This window comes from Meleagris gallopavo, chromosome 8 (assembly GCF_000146605.3).
Source record: "Meleagris gallopavo isolate NT-WF06-2002-E0010 breed Aviagen turkey brand Nicholas breeding stock chromosome 8, Turkey_5.1, whole genome shotgun sequence".
Lineage (NCBI taxonomy): Eukaryota > Metazoa > Chordata > Aves > Galliformes > Phasianidae > Meleagris > Meleagris gallopavo.
In genome coordinates, this window is record NC_015018.2 from 14,074,700 (window position 1) to 14,082,927 (window position 8,228).

Sequence of the window (8,228 nt, forward strand, 5' to 3'; positions counted from 1 at the left end):
AAAATTTCTAAAAAATTCAAAAGAAGCTTGCTTGAAAATATTTTTCAAGTAAAAAATACATCTTTATGCACATTACAGGAAGAACATTACGTTTTCATTAAAGAAAAGAGTTTTATTTAACTGAAACAGAATTTTGTTCCATTTTCTGAATTCTAAAAAAAAAAATCAGGTCAACTGCAGATCAACCCAAAATTATTGTTATATATACATATTTATTGCTAGAACTGACAGATAACAATCATCTACTTTTGCATAACAGAAGTAACTCAGGAAGCTGGGAATTGATTGCTTAGACATGCTACCAGATTTAGAAGAGAGTCTCATTGCCCCAAGAAATATTTGAGATATATCAACATACCACAGTTGACGAGTGAAATTTTCTCCAGTAGCTGTAAAAGTTTCTTGATGATTCAGCTGAGATCACTGGACCTCACTCCTGAATTAAGTATAGGTGATCCTGGCTTATTTTTTGCGAGCAACTTCAGTTCTGTGAAGCCACAAATCACCACCACAAAGAATTTAGCTGCCATCACAAAGCAGATTTGGTTCTGCTAACTCAGGTTCTGACTTGATCACCTATAGAAAAGAAGAGATCGATTATCCTTGGCAGTAATAGGTGCTACCCAGAACAGCAAAGACTTCACTGGCAGCTCACTCTGATTTGAAAGCATCCATCCTTTCCTCACAAGTGCAGAGATATTTGCTAAGAACTATCAGCCTCTCACTAGTGTTGTCTGGACCTCAGCAGATGAGCTACAGTACATGGTTGTCTACAAACCGTAGATTGAACTGATCATATCCCCTATAAAGGAAACATTTGCTAGCAAGCATGAAAGATGACCAGCAATGCTTTGGTGCCATGCAAGGTGAGGAGCTGAGGAAGGGGTACTGGTTTAGACTGATCCTACAGCTAACAGAAAAGGACACACAAGCTGACCTGCATGTTGGAGGTGCATATCACTTTCCAGCATCAACAGCAGAGCCTTGGGCAATCGGGTATCAGATGCCTCAATTATGTGCTTACAGTCAGGTTGCTGAAATCCAGGAGCAACTATAATGAACCTAAACTGGTTCATCCCATAGCTGCATCTTATAATACAAGTGGCATATACTTATGTTTCGGTGGAAGTGATAACAGTATAAAAGTTAGTATGTTGGATCTAAAGCTAGGACACTATTATTATTGCAGAAATCTGAATGGTTTGGTGTGTCTTTCAACTTCTATACTCCTATAGCTATACAAGGCTGCACAACTGGACAGATCATGTGAAATTATTTTCACTTTCTATGGAAGCTTCACTCAGAGTTAGCCACTACTGGAAGCAAGATAGCAAATCTGCTAAGCCAGCTTGCTCCTATACAGTAAATCAGTTGGTCCTTCGGCAAATAGTGTATGTACTGATTTTTCAATACACAGTACAAGGAAAGGATGACTCAAACTGAGTTTCACAGGTGAAGTTCAGATGCATTCAAGCCCCCTCGATATTCCCATATGCTTGACTCAAGTTCAAACATTTAATTATCATCCCTAAACAAAAGCTTCCAATGAAGAAACAGAGGAGAGAGGATTGTGAACTCTGCTTTCCTGCACTACAGACTTGAGCACTGTTGTTGCTTTATATATATATATATATATATATAATCTGTCATTTGTACTTTTTCATACTAAAGGTGACAGTCTAATTCACGTATGACCAACACCCATAAATCATGTTGGGGAGAGGAAATATTCATAAATCCATATCAAACAGCACCCAAATTATGACAAATGACATGGCAGTCATAAAATTGCACAAGCACAACTCACCAAGTCATTAATTTCATGGCCGTGGAAAATAAACAGACACGTTTTTTTCGCAGCCCTAATAAATTTTAAAAAACTCAAAGAATGGTCCATCTGCTTCGAATAATTTTTAATTTCCTATTCTGTCTCGTTCCCATTAGCTATTCCACTGAGATATTTGCTAAATTCTTTCATTTGCCTCCTCCCATCTGTATTCAATTACTCTATTCCCAAATAGAGTTAGTTTTTCTTTCTCCTAAGCACAGTACAAAATATCCCCACCTGTACCTTAAAGCAAATGTTATGTGTGTTTTATTATCTGTTAGACTCTATGAGTCATTCTAACTCGATTGCCTGTGCTGAAAGACTTGGAGGGCAATCTGATTTTGATGTTTTCTGGCTTTGGTGAAAAACACCTGCCTGATTCTCATAGCTAATCTATTAACTTGGTAAATGCCTCAACAGATGTTCTAGAATCAGCTAGGGATCAGGGTCTGTCCTCGTGACAGCGTCCGCTTGTAAGCTTGAAATATTTAAATGTTCAGAGATCAGAGGCCAATGATGTGTTTTGGGTACAAGCTTTCACTAAATCATATTTTTTCAGGCAGTCCCTGGAGTGCAATCCACATACAATAAGTGGCTGGAGCGTTCTGACTGAGCAGGCCAACAATATAGGCCTCCTTGAACTTTGAAGGGACATGAATTTCAAGGCTGGATTGGCTTCTTTTAATGAAAAATGGAACAAATTTTTGACTGCAATGAAGTCGTTCCCTTTTAAGCTACACGTTTTTTTCCAGTTCCTTTCCTTTCTTCCTAATGAAACCCATTAAGAAAGTATAAACCTTGGCTTTGAGACCTGTCTTTCCAAGGATAACTTAATGTCTCTGAGGAACCTGTTCTAAGCTGTCATCCTCTGTTTGGGTCAACACTGCTCTGCATGATTCACTTACTGTGTGCCTGATGCTCCACCTTGTTATGCTGGTTTTAAGCCAGGGCTGTTCTACTGACTTAAAACCATTCCACTCTATAGCAGCCTCTCAGACTCCACAGACTGGCTAGGACTGCTGGACCAGACCAATCCCTTGAGAAGGCTTTATTTCTCCATTGGAAGGGTGGGATAGATGCATGACATCAGTGGCAAGGCCATGTGAATTCCCATTTTGCAGGTCAAGGCACTTTTCTAATCAAGTAGTACCATCAGAGAAACACAGTGAGAACACAAAGGCTCAGAACATGGCAATAGCTGTCCCCTCTGCTTTCCAAAATAGTGACTTGTCAATCAAAGCTGGACCTGAAAGACTAAAAGAATTTATTAGTTTTGTGAGATTTTGTACAATCTTGTTTCTTTTAAGAAGTGCTCAGATTAGTTAGAAAATGCTTCAGCATAATTCATTTGAAATGGCTGCAAGTTTCCCCTGCAAAAATTTTCTCAGTGAGATCACATGAACATCAGAACAATTAGAAATCAGAACATCTTCCTCTAATCTTTGCTTACCACTTGACTCTGATCACTTTGCTTGCCCTTTGTTTACCTCCACTTCTTCATCTGCTAAATCAGCTTTATCATCGCAAACTTACTTTGGTGTTTTGAAGCTTAATTAGTTAATGTTTGTAAAGTGTTTTGAGATCAATACAATATTATTACTGATGTATTCAAAATCTCATCACTGCTGCTATTTGCTCTTGGATGCTTGACAAGGCGGCTCTCACTGTTCCACATCTTCAGTGATCCTCAGAAGCAGCTTTGCTGTTAGAGCTCTCATATGAGCGATCAGCAGATGGAGTTGGAGGAGTGAAAGGAAAATGACTGATTCAAATGGTTATTGCTATTACACATTCTGCTGTCTCAATGACAAAACAGAAAACATGAAGGGAAGGTTAATAACAATTACTTAAGCGTTTAAAGGAAGATACTGAAAGCGCAGTGAACAACATGTTGTATCTGAAATTACTGTTATTTTTAAAAGTATCTCTGGAAGTGCAGCCATTGAAGTGTTAGACTTCAAGTCTGACAGGCATTGGAGAAAGGGTCCAAATGTGAGATGAAAATTTGTTAGAGAAGAAAGGATCACTGGAAATGGAGTTCCCATCTGGACCTTTGGTAAGTACCTCAGTACCTTCACTAAGAAGGAAAAGGAGATTTTTCTGTTAGTAAACAAGCGTGGAGGAATTGATGATAGCTCACCAGGTGAGAATGGTTTCTTCTTTTGTTTTACAGGCTGTATCTCTAACGAAATGAAAATCCTCTCCTGTCTCTGAGGGACTAAAAAATGGAACTGGCTGCTGGAAAGATGTAATAACAAAGTTTGACTTTAAAGAACAACTTCTGCAGAATATTCTTTATTGACAGATGTGTTCATAGACATTTTCAAAGTGGTATGTTTTTTAACATATACATTTTTATTGAAGTGGAGTCACATGCTGGCCCTGACCTACTGGCACAAATGAGGACTTGACCTGATAAACTAGCTATGGATTGTGCTTGCAAGAAAACCACTCAGGACAAAGGTGAGCTAACAAAATTGACTTTAAGACATATATTCCTATTCACATAGAAAATCTGACACCAGACATAGTAGTAGTTTGATCAGTACATGTTCCAGAGGAACTAAACATGGCAAATAAAAACTTAAAAAAAAAAAATTATAACCTGGTGCAAAACTCAAAATTGTCCCTGGACTCAAGCACATTTACATTCTTACAGTCCTCTTCTGCACAGACCAGATTTTGATTTAGGCCTCTTTCTTACACAGCATATTTTAAAAAATCTTTACCTGTATTCTGCACCTTTTTTCTTTAGTAAACACTTGGAAAAGGCTATCTTCAGGAATGAGACAGGGAATAGAACATATTTTTCAGACTAGATGCAGCTCCATTGGCACAAGCTGAGTTACATTTGTAGCTCCTTTAGTAGAAATAGGGATACACAACTTGTAAATGGAGATTAATTAAATAAGATGTTATTATAGATGTCCACAGCAGAGGGTGCTAAGATTAAAGAGAACTGACCATAGAGTTAAGATCTGGGGCAAAGGGAGCAGATTCATAGCAAGTAGTAAATGGAAGTTGGTTCATTAGTCGCTCTATAAAGGCATCATTTGATTCTTCCTTAATGCTATGTCCCTTTTTTTCTTCAATTCAGACTTTTCATAAGGAAGGAGGCACAACACCACAGCAGAAAAAATGACCCTTGGTTTCTTGCATCAATAACGTTTTCTCAAAAATTAGATTCAGCACACATGCTTCTAAAAACAAACTATATCAAACAAATAAGATGACAATTAGTGCTCTCCTACACTATGCCTTTTTTTTAACCCTAGAATTATTTTAATCAGTCTTAAGAAGATACATTTATCTCATGCCAAAACCAACTTAAAGTAAGAAAGAGCAGTAAATTCAGAAATACTTCTGTCAATGAAACTGGCTGTTACTTAAATGAAATTGAAGTATCTTACTGATAGCTTAGATTCCATTGTGTTTCAGTGAAAACACATCCTTAAGTTTAGTGTTGCATAAAAACATTATTACATTAAGCTTGTTATTTGAAAACAGACAAACTGTTTCAGAAATATTCTGCTACCAGAGACGTGTTTGACTTCATCTCTGCAGAGATGACTGAACATCTAATTAAAGCTCTCTGTCTCTATACCTATCTTCCGATTGGTTTTCACAGACTTAAGTTTGATTGTGGGGCAGTGTAAAGTAAAAAGAAGGGAACAGGCAAGAGATGAAACACCAACAGCTCTAATTTATGTGTCTGAGGACCTGGAAAGCTTGCATGTTTGAGAAGGATTACAGGTCTTTGGCTAGTGATTCCTGCTGAACTCGGAGCAGGAACAAATGAAAATTTTTAGACTTTGATGAAGCACAGTGTCTTCTATCAGCAATTCACAATCTTCCCCACAGAAATTTCTTCCCAATTTCTCTATTTCTTCACTCACCTCTGCAGAGGTCAGAATTCTTTTCAAGTAGCCCAAGAACAGAGTTTGGTGTTCTCTTTTTGAGACATCTTGGAAGCTGTCATCCTCAGAATCAGCTCTTGGATGATGAAACCTGAACAGAAACCAAAAAAAAGGCCCACCACTTAGGTTCAGCAAGGCAAGTAAAGGCTTTACAGATGTCGTCCATGTAGTCTCTACACTGGACTTTTCATTAACAGTAAATTCAATGCAAGCATCAAACAAACAGCTGATGAAACTAGTTTGCTTTATCAAAAACAAATAAAAACAAAAAGTTGCTTGCTGGCCTTGATATCAGGGAACTCCTAATTTACACCAGAATGAGCAGAAAAGGTGCTGGGGTCAGAATAAACAAGTCAGTGCTTCTGCTTAAAAACACAGGGCACTCACACCAGGGACAGGCAGAGGGAAAGGGGAAGACTGAAATACTGACTGTCACTGAAAAAAAGCACATGCACACCATGGCTAGGAATTCAGGTGCAGACACTGAGGAAGTTCCACATGAAATCCATTTATTTCAATGTTAGGAGACTTAACAGGTGTTGAGTTTGTTGGTATTTTGGAGGATCTGAACTTCACCATTTTGACAAACTGTAACATTTTTATGCCCAATGACCCAGGTTCAAATTGTATGGTAAGATGAAAGGAATCCGGTTACTAAGGATAAGCCAAAAAGAGAAGTATATCAATGCTAGAGTAGAGCATACAGACAATAAGTCTTCAAGGCAGATTTCCCGCTTCAAGGCATCATAATACTGAGATTCACTTAGCCACTATTCAATTACATATTCTTTTTCCCCTCCAAATTACCACTCTTCGGTGAGTATTCACACCTAGTGAAAGTGAAGACAAGTAGTAAATAAAATGTAATGAAACTTGTTTTACATCTCTTTTCATCCTCTGTGCAGCTTCCTTAACCTTAAAATTGAGAGGAACAAACACCAGGTTTTTTCTTTAGACAATGAAAAAAGATATGCATCAAATGACAATTCTGCAGGAGAGAAAAGTCTGAAAGAAAGAAACCCATAAAAGGAAATGCACCACATTCTTCCACCCTCTACCCCAATAAATCCAATTAAACTTGCCAAGACACACACACATGTCGTCAATCATTCCAGAGTCTATCCTCCCTATCAATATTTCAGCAGCATTTCACTCTCTTCTCAGGAGTAAGCACACTCCACACAGCATGCACTCATTGTTCCCCATGCTCCTTCTTTGCCCCTTTCAATCAACAAACCACATTTACTTCTTTCCCGCACCTTAATGCTGCACCAAGCTAGCTGGTTAGTTGCATAGCAGAATTTTCTTGCGCACCATTGATGGCTTGCACTTACATATTTATAAACAGGAAAATACAAGGTGCAAAATGTGTCTGTGAACAGACACAAGGACACTGACACATGTGAATTGGGTCCATGCTTATAAAACAGGTATTTTATTGGGAAATCCTGATTTCCAATTCTGATGACCTCAGAGACAGCCTCATTTTAAAGAGCATAAGAAAAACAGACAAAAAGCAAAATGTCTCATAAAATATAAGATCCAAATGTACTCCAGGGACCTTATGTATTGACACAGGCACTCTCAAAGCCTGCCTTAGTAACTGTACCATTTTCAAAATAACCTCAGTAAATGGGACTTCTCTTCCTGTACAGGTTGTAGGGTCCTAGTTCCCAACAGAACTAAGTTTCCCTAGCTGAAAAAGGGAGACTTCTGATGACTTTTTTATTTTATACATCTTGTACAGGATTTTGTGTGTTCACAAATGTGCCCTTTTATCATGAACATATGCAGTAACTCATTTTCAGAGATGAGGCTTACTTTGGAAGCACTGAAAGATTATAACCATATCTTGTGCCAGTACAATAATAGGTCTGTCAGCTTTCTCTTTGGATTCTTTCAATGTCACCAAGGGAAATGTATAGAAACCTAATCTGATGGAGGATTTAACTGACTTGGTTGTACTGCCTTTACTGACATTACATGCAGTGACCTAACGTCGCTTCAGAAGAATGACCAGGCTTTCAAGCAAGTGGTAACTATTCCAGCTGAGCAATGTCAGTTGGAATTTTACCCTCTTCCTAGCATTCCCATGTCCTTCAGTGTCCTCCCATGTCCCTCAGTTCCATTTCACTCCAATTCTGAGTAGATTCCTGGCTGGAAGGTTACAATATTTTTCTTTTCATCTGAAAAGCATAAAGAGCAGACATTTCAGCCTAATATCCATACAAGATGACTGGATTGCACAAATGAAATGGCACTAAAATATACACGCCAAAGGCCACTATGGATGTTTGTATGACCACCAGGCAATAGAGACCAGTTATTAAATTGTTTCCAGTTCTGAATATATACGAATATATTCTAGTGATCAGTCTTTACTCTCCCTCAATTGTAAACAGGAACTGGGAGGGAAAAAAGGTTAAAAATAATTTTCTTTTCTCCTTCACAGAGAAGATTTTAATCTTTCTTAAGTAAAAGCC

At 38.1% G+C, this 8,228-nt stretch overlaps 1 long non-coding RNA gene across 1 annotated transcript in view; it reads right to left on the reverse strand.

Moving 5' to 3' along the window:
- Window positions 1-5,730: 5,730 nt before the first annotated feature.
- LOC104911947 overlaps window positions 5,731-8,228 on the reverse strand; it is a 15,866-nt gene continuing 13,368 nt past the window's right edge. The window contains exon 3 of the long non-coding RNA XR_004160578.1: window positions 5,731-5,836. This is a non-coding gene — a long non-coding RNA (uncharacterized LOC104911947). The remainder of the gene's footprint in view (window positions 5,837-8,228) is intronic.